Here is a 15,047-nt window from a genome sequence, read left to right as displayed (position 1 = left end):
TCACCACCACCACCACCACAATCTGCAGAGCTGTGCCGAGATGTAATTGTTTCTGGCAATAGGGGCAGCCTCTGGATGACCTTGGCTGTCCCCAGAAGCTAAGCAGGTTCAAGCCTGATTAATAATTGTATGGGAGACCACCAGGGAATCCTAGGCTACAAGCCAGTCCCAGAAGAAAGCAGTGCCAAACCACACCTATCCTACTGCCAAGAACACTCCATGGCTGTGTTCATATAATCCCAGGAGTCAAGCTTAATTCAAGATCACTTCAGTGCCTAAATAACAAGCAAAGGTGAAGTGACTTCTGGAGCTCGAGCAGGAAGCACTTATGCCTTGTTAAGGTCCTTCTAATGACAGTTAACTGATGCAATTGCAATATTTAACCAATCACAGCCTAGCAAAAGGAAGCTGATTCATTTGTGGTCTCCATAAAGAACATTGCTACTGACTTTGATGTGCAACACAAGGGCCCAAGAGAAGCCCAGGAGTTGAGAAACTTCTGCAGGAGGAGGGCCTGAAGTCCTTGCCAGGAGAGGAGAAGGAAACAGGCTCTATTTCACTTGGCAAAGCTGCTTCCTGCCATGCTAGCCAGTTTCAAAACAAACGCTGTGGAGCACAGGGAATTAGAGCAGTAAAAGGCAAGGTTGGCTTTTATTAGAGATCCTGAGGATTGTCATTTTTTTATGTTGTTTCATGCATCTAATCTTCATCATTGGCTGAGCAGATTTTAAAATGTAAAAACTTCTGAGGATCCTCATCCTTAGATTGTGAACTGACTCTGCAAGGGAGGAAGTAAATGGCCTTTTAGTTCCATAAATCTTGTTCTCCTAAAATAAGGCAAGTGGCTAGGTTACTCATTATGTTTAGGTCATTCTTGGTTTGTCTTCTAGTTCTGTCTTTTGTTTCCCAAAAATGGCTTGCTCAGAATCCTGGGTTTCCTTCAGACTGAACTTCATACTGAAGCCTACAGTCTAGCATGACAGGCATAGATGCATCTATGAAAAAATAGAATTCATTCACCATTACAGGAATACATTATTGCACATTCAAGTATAAAATATCTAATAGGAAGAGGAATTGTGTCCTTGGGAACAGATCAAAAGTGATCAGTTGAAGGCAAACATTCAGGAGGAGGATTCAAAGTAAGTAAGATGCACCCTACACATAGCATTAGCAGAGAAAGTCACATCCTTTCAGCTTCTTGCAGCCTCTGACACCTGCTCACAGCTATGATAGCAACAGTGAGTGTAGCTGAGAACAAACCAAGATCTCTTCTCTAGCAAACAACTATAATGATGCAAACTATAATGAACACACCATGCATGTACGTTCTTAATGCTAGAAATATGAGTTTTAGGGTCTCAGGCCTTCCAGAACAATTCTTCTGTGTCAGGGTTAGGAGTTTTAATAAGAAAATATTGAAAACCTCAACATTTCTTTGGATTAAGTCATTAAAACTGTCGTGCGGATGTATTCCGAGGCAGGAAATCAAAGTAGTTGTGGTATAAGCTGTCTAAGGAAACTGCCATTTTGCAGATCCCACAGAGCAGCAGAGGGCAAAGCCATTACAGTACTGAGCATACCTCAATACAGTTGAAACAGGAGTGAAACAGAAGGAGGAGTCAAAAAAGTCAAGATGGCAGCTGAGACTCCGTGATGAAAGTCACACCCCTTCCATCATGCAGCTGGCACCATCTTCATTTCTTCAAATTCTTCCTCCAAGGATCAGAACAGGTTGACTGTATGACGCAATCAATAGATCAGTTCTGAAAAGGATCCCCTACAGCAGCCCTTATTAGCAGCAGCTTTGGAGTTCATAGACTATCCGTGGAAAACCAAACAGAAGCGATCATCTCTAGAAACGTTATGAAAAGCAAAATCTCAGTAAGGAACTATTGGAAGTTTTAGAAATCCTACTTTATATGTAATATTAAATGTAGTCCAACATGAATCCATATCCTGAAACTGAAGAATATTTCCATGACATATCTGCAGGGAAATGGTTGTTAATGTTCCCTTATATTTTTTCTTTCTCAGTGCATAGAAAATGCATATTAATTTATCTTCTACTTTGCTGCCTTTCTCAAATATTATTCACTCTGCTTTATCTATAATTTATCTACAAATGAAAGTAGTGACAAATAAAATTCCTAAATATAAAGTAGTGTTTTTTTCCTTTAATGCTTAGTACTTCTAAGAACTGATACATGAAGGTATTAAAACGTTTGCACTGCTTCTAAAGAGTCCTGCGTATTTATAATAAACTCTTTATTTATAGCCCTAGAAATGGTAGGCCTTACCTGAGACTATCTAAGATTTCGTACAGATGTCTGTAAACCTGCAAGCCTGTTCCCATATATCTGGGAGTAAGCTCCATTGAACTCAGAGGGACTTACCTGTGCAGATTTTATTTCTCAGGTTTTTTGTTTTCTCTATTTCTTGTCCTTGCCAAGCTGGCTGGAGAATACATTGTAAGTATGGTAGACAGACAAAACCAAGGAGAACCAAAATCATAAGATAGGAACAGAATGTAAGTGGAAAGGGCAAATTCAGAGGAAATATGCCCTAGAATACAGCCAGAGTTTATTTTTTTCTAAGGCAGGAGAGAGCAAGTGAAATGGGAGATGGATGGAAAGAAGCTCTCAGAATGATATATACAGAAAGAAGGAAAGGTTTTTTTAAAAGATGTAAATTCACCATCAAAATAGTTTCTATGAATCTCTACAGGTATTCTGTTCCTGGACATCTTGGTTTGGTCAATGGATCCATAAACTGGAAGCTACAGCTGGTCCAGAATGCAGCCGCGCGGGCTATTTTTGGAGCCCCAAGGAGGTCCCATGTAACACAGCTGCTCCGCGAGCTGCATTGGGTACCAGTTTGCTTCCGGGTCCAATTCAAGGTTTGGTTATCACCTTTAAGCCCTACATGGCACGGGACCAGGTTACCTCAGGGACCGCCTCTCCCCCATGACTTCAACCCGTCCCACCCGATCACACAGAGAGGGCATGCTCTGGACCCCCTCAGTAAAAGAACTCTGATTAGCGGGGTCCAGAAGGCAGGCCTTCTCTGTGGTAGCCCCCGCTCTTTGGAACATTCTGCCCCCGGAGGTGCAATTGGCCCCCTCACTCCTGGCCTTCCAAAGGGCTTTGAAGACCTGGTCTGTCACCTGGCCTGGGGTGGGGAGAGAATACTTCAAGCATGGGAATGGCTAGCCCCATAGAGGCCTCCTGTCTTCAGCCCCAGATTTTTCATTTTCTTGGACTCTCCTTTCCCTTTTTTAGAAATGTTTTTAAATTGATGTTTTTATGTATTTATGTATATTTATGGTTTTAATGTTCTGTGTGAGTTGCCCAGAGTTTCTCCATTGGGGGGAGATGGGCAGGGGAGAAATTTAATAAATGAATAAATACATAAATAAACTTTTAATACAAAGAATCTTCAGTACTGGTTGACTGTTATGTCTTACATTATCTATAGATCAGTGTTTCTCAACCTCAGCATCTTGAAGATGTGTGGACTTCAGCTTCTAGCATGCTGGCCAGGGAATTCTGGGAGCTGAAGTCCACTCATCTTCAAGTTGCTGTGGTTGAGAAACACTGATCTATAGGTAGCAGAGAGAGAGGATTAAATATAGCATTTTAAGAGATCACAGCAAAAAGTGATCTCCTGGATCCCCTGAAGCATTTGATGATTCTGACCAATGGTTGAAATGACTAAGGACTGAATATCTGTCTGGCATGATAACAAAGTCATGTCATGTCAAAATTAGCATGTGCTTAATAGTTTTTTGTTTTTTGCTTGTTTGTTTTTCTGAAATGTGTCATTTGGTTTGGTCCCAAAACTTGGTGTTTTATATCTATCTAAAAGCTAATGCAGTCTTAAGTTTGCAAATAGTCAGTTAAGGATTTTGATTTAGGCATACAAATTAGCATACCTAAAGTGAAATGTATTAGGATGACAGTCACTTGTAAATGTGCTTGTCAGTGTTATAACCCACCATCTTTTTCCTAAAAAGAAAAAAATAATAATTAAAAGAGAAAGAAGGCAATCCTGTTTCACATGCCACATATTAAAAGCACAATTGTTCCTGATTCTAAGACAGGCCACTGGTGCTGTTTGATGAAAATGTTTCCACCCAGCCTAATCTTTTTATAATAGGAAAAGTAACCAATCATGGATTAATGGTGATGCATCTTTTAATAGCCTGTCCTGCAGAAAGTACTTACTGTAGGATGGAAGACTTTGAACATTTATTTTCAGGAATGGAGGAGAAAAATAGTTGTTGATTTTGAAAATCCCAATTGTAACTAAAACAAAACATGTTAGCATGGCACAGTAAACTCATGAATAAGTTAATTAAAGGTTTCGGACAGGCCAAGATAGCTTACTGCATCGCTGTGCGAATTATGGCTCTGATTTCACTAATCTCAAAATTACTCTGAAGGTGGCAAGTCTTATATCTGCATCTGATGTCATTAGAAAATACCCAACATAGACTAGGTTCACAGGAACTCTACACTGTGTTTTTTAACCATGGCTTATTGGATAAACTATAATTGGCTGGTTCTTGTGACACAATAAACCATAAACTATATTTTACAAGCCACAGTGGGTGAGTTTACACAAAGTACTAAGCCATAAGCAAACAAATCACTTTATGGCGCAGTGAGTTGGGTTGTTTTTGAAGGATTGAGTGAAAATGGGGGCCATGAAGAACTTCCTCAGGTTTCAACTGCCCATTCTATGTGCTCTATATACAGAGTGAGCTGAACTTGAAGGTGACCTTACTGATCTCTGCTATGAGGTAAATCCATCAGTGAGATAAACCATATGAAATACTAATTCATAAACAAGTAGGAGAGTAAATATTATGGAGTTTAGCTATGAAACTATAATAATGTGAGAATACTGTAATATAAAAACTTCTGTTGATTCCATGAATGCATCCATTTTGTTTTCTTGGCAGCAATATAGATGTGATTTGTCATTGCTGCTGCCTCCCTGCATCATCATCATCATCATCATCATCATCATCGTTCCAAATCTAGCCTACAGCCGTGGCATTTTCTGGTGGTCTCTCATCCAAGTACAAACCAGCTTCAACTCTGCTTACCTTCTGGGGATTACCCATGATCATCAACAGGCTCCTGTTGCTTTCACTGAAGTGATGAAAGCAGTGTTGCACCCCAAGCTGTGCCCCTTTTAAATGTGCATTCAAGATTGTGACATATGCACAAAAGGGGCAGGTCTTGCATTGCAATGGTACAACGCTGCTTTCATCCAGCTGATCCATTTGACCCTCTCGGCAGATGTCACTGGTTTCACCCAAGGTCAGCCAGCACAGGGAGAGAAATTGACAAAATACTCAACATCTTTGATTAGGGTTGGCTGTGAGAATGTTTTTCAGTTAGGACCAGGCTTCCTTGTTCAGTGGTGGAGGGGACATGTGGGAGTTTCATTACTGCTGGACTGGGAGAGACACAGGATCTTGATAGGTAAAGAAAATAAGATTGAGACAAAACTAGGGTAAACTGATGTTTGAAAGGCATAGATAATTTTTATTTCTTCCAGTACTGTATTTCAATACTGTGTTTCCAATACTGTGCTTGTTTTTTAGACATGGCCTTGTAGATACCTTATGTTAGCAATTTATACAATAAGGGTTATTCAGTGTCCACGTTTAGGTCTTTCTGAATCTGACTGGGGAGAGTGTTCTAGTAAGAAAAGAGGGAAGGGAAGGGAAGGGAAGGGAAGGGAAGGGAAGGGAAGGGAAGGGAAGGGAAGGGAAGGGGAAAAAAAGAAAGAGAGAAAGAAAGAAAAGGAAAAAAGGTAATTATAAACTGGCCAAATGAGTTGTTTCCATTCCCTACTAAAAGGTTTTCCATCGCATCAGCTGTATAAAGAATAAGACAGGGTCTGTAGCTTTATGTGGGACTATCAGTGCCATGTAAAGCGGGTAATTCTGAGATTGGTGAAGCGTGGGGGTTACAGGCAAGTCCTTAGCGACCCATAAAGTCACTAAAGAGGACCTGGTCCTCAAGAAATAAGGACATCAGCTGAAGGAGGCCTTTCTAAGTTCAGCGTCTGTGCCATGTTGGCCAGAGAGCACAGAGGCACTGTCGGGATGCTGTCGGGGTGACCAACAACTCCTCCGCAGCCAGCCTTCTGGCTTGGCCCAGGAGGCCAGGCTCAAGGAACAGCTCCTCAGCACTCAGGCTGGAGCATGAGCCTGAATTCTTTCCCATGCAAGGGAGTGCTCTTGTCTTGCCCGTCCTGCCCAGCCCTCGGCAGCTAAGCCAAAGAGCAACAGACAGAGGCAGTGATGAAGAGGAGAGAAGGCCAGGGGCTGGCTGGAAGGCCACTCTGGTTCCCCTACCTTGGAGGGGGGTGATGCAAGGGGGGTAGCGAGTGCTGTGAGGCCGCAATGGTGAAGGCATTCATGGAAGGGAAGAGGGGAATGCTCCTGGAGGGTGACACCAGAGGCTCTGTGGAACTAACTGGGTTTCTAAAATGCTCGTGAGAAAACACCAGAAGGGAAGGGTGACATTTTTTAAAATTCTCCCATGGGGGGCGGGGGCGGGCACTTCCCATTACATGCCAAATTCCCTGCAAGCAAAAATAATCCTGGCCACCTCAGACAGAGTGGCCTTTCAGTCTCTTAAACTACGTTTATTTGTTGGTCGCCCTGGATTCCTAAGGATGGGGCGGGCTATCAGCATAAGAAGCAAATGCAGCTTCCAACAAGAAAAGTCCGGGCCTGTCTCCCCCGGCAGGAAGGCGTTATCCTGCCCAGGGACCACCTCGTAGTCGACCGAGATCACCCTCCCGTTGGCTCCCTCTTCGGTCCGCAACCCATTGGCCAGCTGGAGCCCCAGCAGGCGGCTGAGGCAGGAAGGCGGGCGCTAGGACCCCGGGGAGGCTTCTCTCCAAGCTCCACCTTTGGCGGAAATGCGGCGGCTACCCGGCTCAGCTGCGCGCTCGACTCTGACCCGGCCGAGTCGGGCGTTGCGCGCTGGGCTTCTTGGCGCTCCGGGCGCGCCGCTGCGCACAAGTCCGAGCGCCTCGGCGTGGCCCGAACCGTTGCTTCTCCCCCGCCCCTCGCAACCACGCCTGGTCACCTCTCCTTGGGGCTGGCACGGTTTCGCCGGCCAACTCCCTGCCCCAACCCGTTCCCGGGAGAGGAGGGCTTGCCGAGGGCCGCTGTGACGGCCGAAGGATGCCTCGGCTGGGTGCCCCCGACCCCGCCGCTGGGTCCTAGAGGCGGAACCCGGGGGGAGTGCCGGAGAGGCCTCCCCACCGGCTTCGGGGGTTCTGCAGACAGCGGCGCTGGTGGAAGGGAGGTCCCCGGCCGAGGCAACCCGGAATTCCCTCGGGGGGTCGGTCGCCCCTCGAGACCGGCTGGGTTCCTCCCACTGCGGCTCTCTGCAAATCTCCCCGCTGGGGGGACGTAGGGCGGAGGGCGGCGGGTCCCTGCCTGGGGAAAAAGCTGCCAAGGTCCCGCGCGCGACAGGAGGGTGCGTGGCGAGCCGCGAAGCAACCCCGAGCCTTTGCTGGGGCGGAGGCGGTTTTCAGCCGCGGCAAAGGGGGCTCGACGTGGCCCCCCGCTTCTTTGCTCCCCCCCCACCGCCGGCAAAGAACCGGTAAGGTTCCCCGCAACCTGGGGAGGACTCACCCGCCCTTCGTGGCTTTCCCAAGAGATCAAAGCGCGGGGCGGGAAAAGAGAAGGGCGGGCGCTTTTGCAGAATTTCAAACCACAAATCAAATGCTTCGTGGCTTGAAACCTGAAAGAGAGAAAGCGGAGGCAAAGTTGAGTGTTTCCTTCCTGAACCGAATGGTCAGTTCTAAGAAGACCTCGCTCCCCCCGTCCCCCCGTCCCTCCCTCTTTTTTATCAGCGGCACCGAATCCCGCGGGCATTTCTTTCCTTTTCTGGGAGCCTTGACAAAAGGAGTCCAAACTTTCTCTTTGGCTTTATTGATCTGCCAAGACAGGTAAAGAGTTCGCCCCCGCTCCCCCTCGCCTCGCCCTACTTTTCAATTTAGAGGATTAAAAGAAAGTCACTCCGCTAACAGCCTTTCGTCCATCGCTAGCCCATATGTCAGCCCTGGCGCTTTAAATAATTATATTTGCATGCAGGGAGTGATTCATAAATATGTCAGGCCCGTGAAATATAGGCAGGCATTTCAAACTTTCTATTTAAAAAACATGAATTATGGCCACGAAAAATGTGTTCCCATTTAAGGGTGATACGGAGTATTTGGTGTCTAGTACGGAGGCCAATCCATCATAGAGACAATAAAGAGAGTTTTTGCCTGACGCGGGAAATTTATGATTGCCCTTCTCTGCCCTAATAATTCAAGCATTGTGTCAGCCCGTGACAGCTTGTGCAGAAAAACAGCAAGCCCTGTTATCAATCAAAAAGCCCTTTTACATTTTTAGCAAAACTCGGATCATCCAGACACCCTTTTAATGTATATATTACATCATTATAGATCATTCTGTACTCCCCCCCCCCTTCCTTTCTGCAACTCAACAAAAGATCCATCATTCCCGTGGACAGCCCTGATGAGTGCGGATGTAAATTATTTGGCACGTCACCGAAATACAGTCCCAGTGACAAATCCACTTAGATGGAATTAATTTTTAGGGCGCGTTGGATTTGGGGTTTGGGGAGAAGCTCCTGCAGATAGACCATCCGGAGGCTAGTGGCTGCATAATCTGAATTATTTCTGCAAGACAGTTGTTAGGAACTTCACCTCCTCACTTGTTTTAATTCTCATAAATAACAGCGGTTATTTTGCATGTGATCAACTGGAAATACCTTCCATGGCTTTAAAACTTTTCTCCCACACATGCACCCAAATAGATCTGAGAAGTTTGTAGAGCAACATTGTCACCCAACTCTGCTCTCGCAATTTAACGGGAAAGCATCGAATTTCTCTTGTTCTTCCAGCGCCACGAAGGGAGCCCTGCGCAAGACAACTCGATCTTGCGCAGCTCCCATTTGTTCAACAGGGTTTGTCCAGGATCACTTCCGGTAGGGTTAAATAACCCCCTCCCCCTCCCCCCCCTCAATTTTTCCATAATCGAAGGACCTCCCTTTCTTCAATTTGTCAGCTTAGCTTTCTTTTCCTTCAAACTGCAACCGAAAGTCAGACGGGTACCTGGGGCTGCTTTCCAAATTTGTGCCAATAGCTTACATTCTCACGGACACCGATCGACCTTTCCATCTCTTGCCTCAATTTATATGTTTGGAAGTTGCTGCTGGTATTGGTGCTGGGCTTTTTTTTTTTTTTTTTAGCAATTAGTTTCTCTCCTGAATCTTTTTTTTTTTTTTTTTTGCCCTAGCTAAAGTTCAAAGACCGCGAGGAGCCTCCTCTCCCTCTTTAAACAGTGCTGTCCCCTTACCAGGAGCTGAACTAATTTTGCTGAGAGGGTGCCTCCAAGTCCCCTTCAGCATCTAAGGAGCAAGATGCTAATGTAGTGGAACGCACACGCACGGGCACGCGGGCGGGCGGGCGCGCGCGACCCCGGTGACTTTCATGTTTCCCGAACTGGGGCCCATAGATCGCGCGCTCAGCTCCCCATTCCATATAAGGGGCCTATGGGCCGGGTCGTCCAGTCCTCTAAAGGATTCTCGCAGAAAAGTTTCATTTTGCGAAATGCGGCCGCGGGTCTGTCTTATTTCACCGCCTCTCCGCCGAGAAACAAAGGCAGAGGAGCCGAATCCCAGCACCTTGGGAAGATCGGGAAGGGCTGGGGCGCCCTTCAACGAAGGAAAACCGAAGATGGCATTTTCAGCTGTTCGGTTCAAGAGGCCAGGCCCCGGACGCCGGCCTGCCCGAGCCATGAGAGTCTCGCCGATACCTGAAAAAGAAAAAAGAAAAGTAGAGAACAAACAGACGCGTTTTCGCGCCCGGGGGAGCCTTTACGCCTAAGCGGATTCTCAGTGTCTTTGCAATCCTTTTTATTTTCTTTGGGGGGGGGGGATCCCTGCCTCAACTGGCTTGGCAGATCCGCCCCAAAAGTCGAGCAGGCGATTGATTCCCAGAGCTGCCCGCGCTCCTTTCCAAGGTCGCGAAGCACCTGGAAGCCAGAGGGCTCCGCTGTCCCCTCGCTCTGCCGGGAGCCTGGGGCGCTCGCCCCTCCGCGCCGCCCGGAGAGCGGACCTGCCGGAGTCGATGGCTCCCGGCACACACGCGGGTCAACGCGCTGGATCTCGAACATTTCGGGGCGGCTATTTGCTGCTTCTGGGGGAAGCGGAGCCCAACCCCGGCCAGGTGGGGCCGGAGGGCGACTGTTTCCTCTTCGGTGACCCGGTCCTCTCTGTAACAGAGCTTCCCTGAGCGGGAAAAAAACATAGGGAGGCCCAGATGGGCCCTTCCTCTCCGCTTAAATATATTTCACTTTGGTCCAAAGTGTAGCTGCTGTTTCTGTTTTTTAAATGACCGAGAAAAGGAAGGAATAAAGATTTCTGGGCGCACGAGACAGAGGCGGGCGCCGGCCGGCTAACCGCCATGTCTTTTTCTGAAATCGGCAAAAAAAGCAGAAGTCAACCCAGGCTAGGCTAGAGACCTTTTTTTCCCCCTTTTTCTTTTTTTTGGGAGGGGTGAAGGTGATCCTAACCAGGTTTTGCAGCTCACCAGGCTGACCTGTCAAGCGGATTATTTTAGAAGGAGATTAATAGGGGAGGCGGGCAGCAATAATAATCGTTTTGTTTGATGTGACAACTTTGATAGGCGTTGATTTACTTACAAACTGATAGGGTTTTAATTGAGCGCCTCCATCCCGCTTGAGATGAAAGAGAAACCGCGCTGAAAAGCTGCCCGGTTGCCCTCCAGCCTCAATACTGATTAGCCATCTCGACAGTGAATAGTTCAAGGCATTTTCAAACTTTTCCACCTCCTCCTCCTCCTCCTCCTCCTCCTCCTCCTCCTCCTCCTCCTCCTCCTCCTCCTCCTCCTCCTCCTTCCCCTCGCGCTCGCCCCTCTTCAAATAACTGCCAGCCCACACCCCCTTTCCCCCCTCCTTCAGTGAAAATAAATCATTTCCATTGTGTGCAAATAAAATCGACTTGACATCTTTGCCGATAGCTGGTAGGTAAACGAAAGTGTGGACTGGCACTTGCTAATTAATCCCCTCGTCCTTCACCCCCCCCCTCGGAAAATAATGGCAGCCCCCTTTGATTGAGGCTTCCTAAGTTAAGATTGAGGGTCTCCCCCACCCCCGGATTTAATTTGTTGGAGATGGCAAAAGAGAGAGCTCATCACGAAAAAGAAACCGAAACAAGCTTCGAAGCAGATTGTGCAAATCCACCTCGCTAAATTCCACGGAGGCTATTTGGGCAGTCGTGGGAATCGTAGCCCGCGACACAACAGGCTGAACCAGAAACACAGATGGCAGTTTCTCTCCAAACCTGGTGAGGGTTGGTCCTAGCTTTTGGTTTTCTTTTGCAGATGAGCGGGCCATACGAATTCGTATGGATTCGTTTAGAGTTGCAGGGAACTCAGACCCGGTCAATTCAGCCACTAGAGCTGACCGTCTTGTGTGAATCCAGCCGCTCAGTCCTATGAAACTAGCATAACCGGAAGGTCTTAAGAAGGCGAAGGGGCGCTCTCAGGAAAGAGCACCATTATTTTTTTTTAAGGCAGGATCTCAGGCTGACCTTTCATGAGCCGATCTCTTGATTGATCCATTGATCCCTTCGGGCCTTTGTAAAGCCGGTTGGCAGGTCAGCAGCTGATTGAAAGCAGCCGCAAAGGCCCAACAAAAGGTGTTACTTTTCAGAAGCCCTGAATCGCCCTACCTACTGGAAGCTAAAACTAGTGTCTGTGTCCCCCCCCCTTCCCTCTCTCTCTCACAAACACACCATACACACACACACACACACACACACACACTCCACCCATTCTTGCTTTCCGATGTCACTCCTCCTTTTTGCACGTCAATACGCTGCTTGTTTTACACATGTCCCGGAGTTCACCTTTGATTCCTCTGTTTTAAGCACTGTAAGGAGGCCTCCTCTCGACCCCCCCCCCCTCGCCCGCTCGCTCCACAGGAAAAAAAAGCCTTTCCCACATCTAACACTACCTTAAGACAATTAATCTTTTACTCTTTCACCCTGGGAGGCCGGACAAACACCACCGGGAAAAGTCGCTCTGGTCTGGTTAGGAAAACAGCTGGTCCGGGTACTTTCATGCAAATGAAGGCGAAATGAAGAACGGCTCAGCCTTTCTTTCTCTCTCTCTCCACCCCCCCACCCCCCAGCAAATCTATCTATCAGGGTTGACAAGCAAAAAAAAAAAGAGAGAGAGAGAGAGAGAGGCCAAGACGGCTGGCCTCGAAAGCCCCTTTGCTGGGAGGATCCCCGGTTCGGGGAGGAGTAAGCGGGGACCCTCGTTGGCCTCTTGGTGCGCAGCCTCAGCTAAAAGGTCCAGCGTCCCTCAAGCCTCTGGTCTGAGTGCCTTGGAGGGAAAGGACCAAGGAGGAGGAAGGGGAGCCCTGGAGAGAATCAGCATCAGCCTCCACGTCTTTCTTTCCCAAAGCCTTCGCCCTTCCCGCAGCAGCCAGAAAGTGAGGGAGGCAGCGCCCCTGCGCCCCTGCTTGGAAACAGGGAAGAGGGTCCAGAGCCGTCCAGCTGGGGGTGGGGCTCCCAAGGTGACCCCAGCTCAAAGAGGAGGCCCCAAGGGGGCTTTGCCGGACTTCCGGGAACGTTTCCCCTTCTCAGAAGGTTTTCTGTCGCCCACTTTGGGCAGATTGTGGCGGCTCTGGGTCACCTAGTCACTCCCCAGAACGAAAGGGCTGCAACACACAGGAGCAGGTCAGGGACATTTGGCTATATTTGTGCCACGTGCTAAGCATGGTCAGCGTTAACCTTAGCTACGCTTTTTGTGGGAGGAGGGTATTGAGTGGTGGGAACTCTTGTGTATGTTTATGCTGGGGGTAACGTGTGTCCCCAGAAAAGGGTTGAGCGTGAGGTGTAAAGTCAGCCAGAGAGAGCGGATAGGAACCCATTGCAGACATGCAACACCCCTAGAGAAGAAGCCATTTAGGTGATCAGGGCCAGAGTTGCAGAAGGCGATAGTCGAGAGCAGCCGAAAAGTTGCAGTCTGATTTGACCTTCCCTGGCCGGCAAGTCTAGGGCTCCTCTGTCCCTCCAGAAGGCCAGCCACCCAAGTTCCTTGTCGCCTCGTCCTGTCCCTTGGAGAAATACAGGAAGAGGTCTCGGAGGGGGGCAGGAAAACGAGAAGAGGGAGGTTGGGCAAGGATGCAGGAGAGGAAGACGCCCAGATACCAGCAAACTGCTGGCCACTTCCCAGCAGGGATTGAGAGTGGCATCCAACCATGACTGCGCCACCGTCTCAGGGGTTATGTTGGCCCAGCACTGGTGGGTGAGGATGCGATCTAGCTCCAAAGGGCCTTCGGAGGCAGCAGTGGCTCCTTTTGGCTGGCAGGCTTTCCGGGCTTCCCTCTCAGCTGGCCCAAGGAGCCCCAGCTTTGTCCCAAGCCAGCGAGGGCACCCGCCTCATCTGTTCCTTGGCTCCCCCCCCCCGAATCCTGACCACCCCTCTGGAGCTGCCTGGGCCTCAGCCTCCTCAGAGAAACTCCCCGCCTGCCGCCCCCTCCGAAACCAGCTGCACTTATCGGCAACTCAGTGCTGCGGAGCTGCTGCGACCCGGACAGCCCCGTCATGTTTACTCAGAAGATGGGGTTGCTTCGGAGCCTCTGCAGCCCCTTCATCAACACTGGATTCCATGAGGAAATCTGTCCACAGTTGCCAGAACTGGTGGTGAAGGGGGCAGAATCAACAGCGGGGATGCCAGAATACCAGTAGTAGCGGAGGAGGAGGAACAGCACTAGTAAGAGCCATAGCAGTGGAAGCAGTCCTAAGAGCAACAACCGAAATAGCAGCACTGGTAGTTGTAGGAATGGTTATGGTAACAGCCATAAGAGTAGGAGTTGGTGAAGTAATAGCCACAGGGAAGTAACAACAGTAGGAGTAACAGTGGGTAGCCCCCCTAGGAGCACCGCGGTACGAGGAGCCCTAGAAGAATCTGTGATCGCTCTGGAAAAAAGGCCCGGTCACGCAGCGCACTCCCCGAAAGTGTCGGGCGAAGGGAGGCGAGCGTCGCTCCTTGTTTTGTAGGCATACAAATTGCATTTACTCGGAGCGATTTACTCTTTAAATGGAATGGCTCTTTTTCAAGGGAAGCCGTCTGTCTGTCTGTCTGTCTTTCTCTTTCTCTCTCTCTCCCTTCCTTCCTTCCTTCAAGTCGCACCAGGCTTGTAATCAGCAACACAACCTGACATAAATCAAGGCAGGATTGACAGGGGCTGACAAATAACTGATGGATTGCGGTTGGGGAGCATTGACAGCGGATGAAGGAGAGGAACCAAGGGAGAGCGCCTCCCCCCTTGCGGGCGGGGGAGGGAGAGACGGGGGCGGGGCCTCTCGGGCACGTGACCCCAGCCTCGCCCAATCCCGGCACGGGGCCTCCCCGTGCCACTCCAGTTCCGATTGGAGGGCGCCGGGCTCGCGCTTCAAGGAGGCGAGGGAATTTTCCTTCTTTCGTTTCGTGCCGGAAGAAACCTGGACCAGGTTCTGCGATGGTCAGCCCCCCCCCGCCCCAATACACTAACCCGTCGCCCGTGCGCTGATTGCACGGAGAACATGTACAACGACATTCACCCCGTCGCGGTTTGGAAGGCTGCGAAGCGGGGGCAAAGCCACCGAGGCCGCCCAGGCGACTTTGTCCCTGCCCGGGCAAGGAGCGACCTGCGGCGATTCCTGCAGCGCCTTGCCCCGAAAGGGTGAGCGCGGCCAAGCGCTGGGCGCCCGCCAAACGCCCCTCGCCGGACAGAGGAAAAGGCCCCGAGAACATCCGGAGCTGGGGAGGGGGACAAGGAATGCGGGGAGCTCCCAAAATTGCGCCCGGCGCAGCGCTGCGCTCTCCGGCCCGGCAGCCGCCAGAGGAGAGGAGAGGAGAGGAAGAAAGGCGGCGGCGGCGGCAGGGGGAGTGGGGTGGGGGAGCGGGCAGAGCGGGGGTGG

At 49.5% G+C, this 15,047-nt stretch overlaps 1 long non-coding RNA gene across 1 annotated transcript; it reads right to left on the bottom strand.

The window, feature by feature from the left end:
* Positions 1–654: 654 nt before the first annotated feature.
* On the bottom strand, positions 655–3,996 carry LOC148216915 (uncharacterized). Its single transcript, XR_015793816.1, has 3 exons — positions 3,935–3,996; positions 1,584–1,855; positions 655–995 (listed from the first exon to the last, which is right to left on the bottom strand). It is a non-coding gene; the product is annotated as an uncharacterized LOC148216915 (long non-coding RNA).
* Between the last annotated feature and the right edge of the window lie 11,051 nt (positions 3,997–15,047).

The sequence above is a fragment of the Python bivittatus genome, unplaced genomic scaffold (genome assembly GCF_059951505.1).
Source record: "Python bivittatus isolate LINGU-HERP-01145 unplaced genomic scaffold, Pbiv_v1 ctg000050_np1212, whole genome shotgun sequence".
Lineage (NCBI taxonomy): Eukaryota > Metazoa > Chordata > Lepidosauria > Squamata > Pythonidae > Python > Python bivittatus.
The sequence above is the reverse complement of the archived record's forward strand: the minus strand, read 5'-3'. Positions and strand labels throughout refer to the sequence as shown.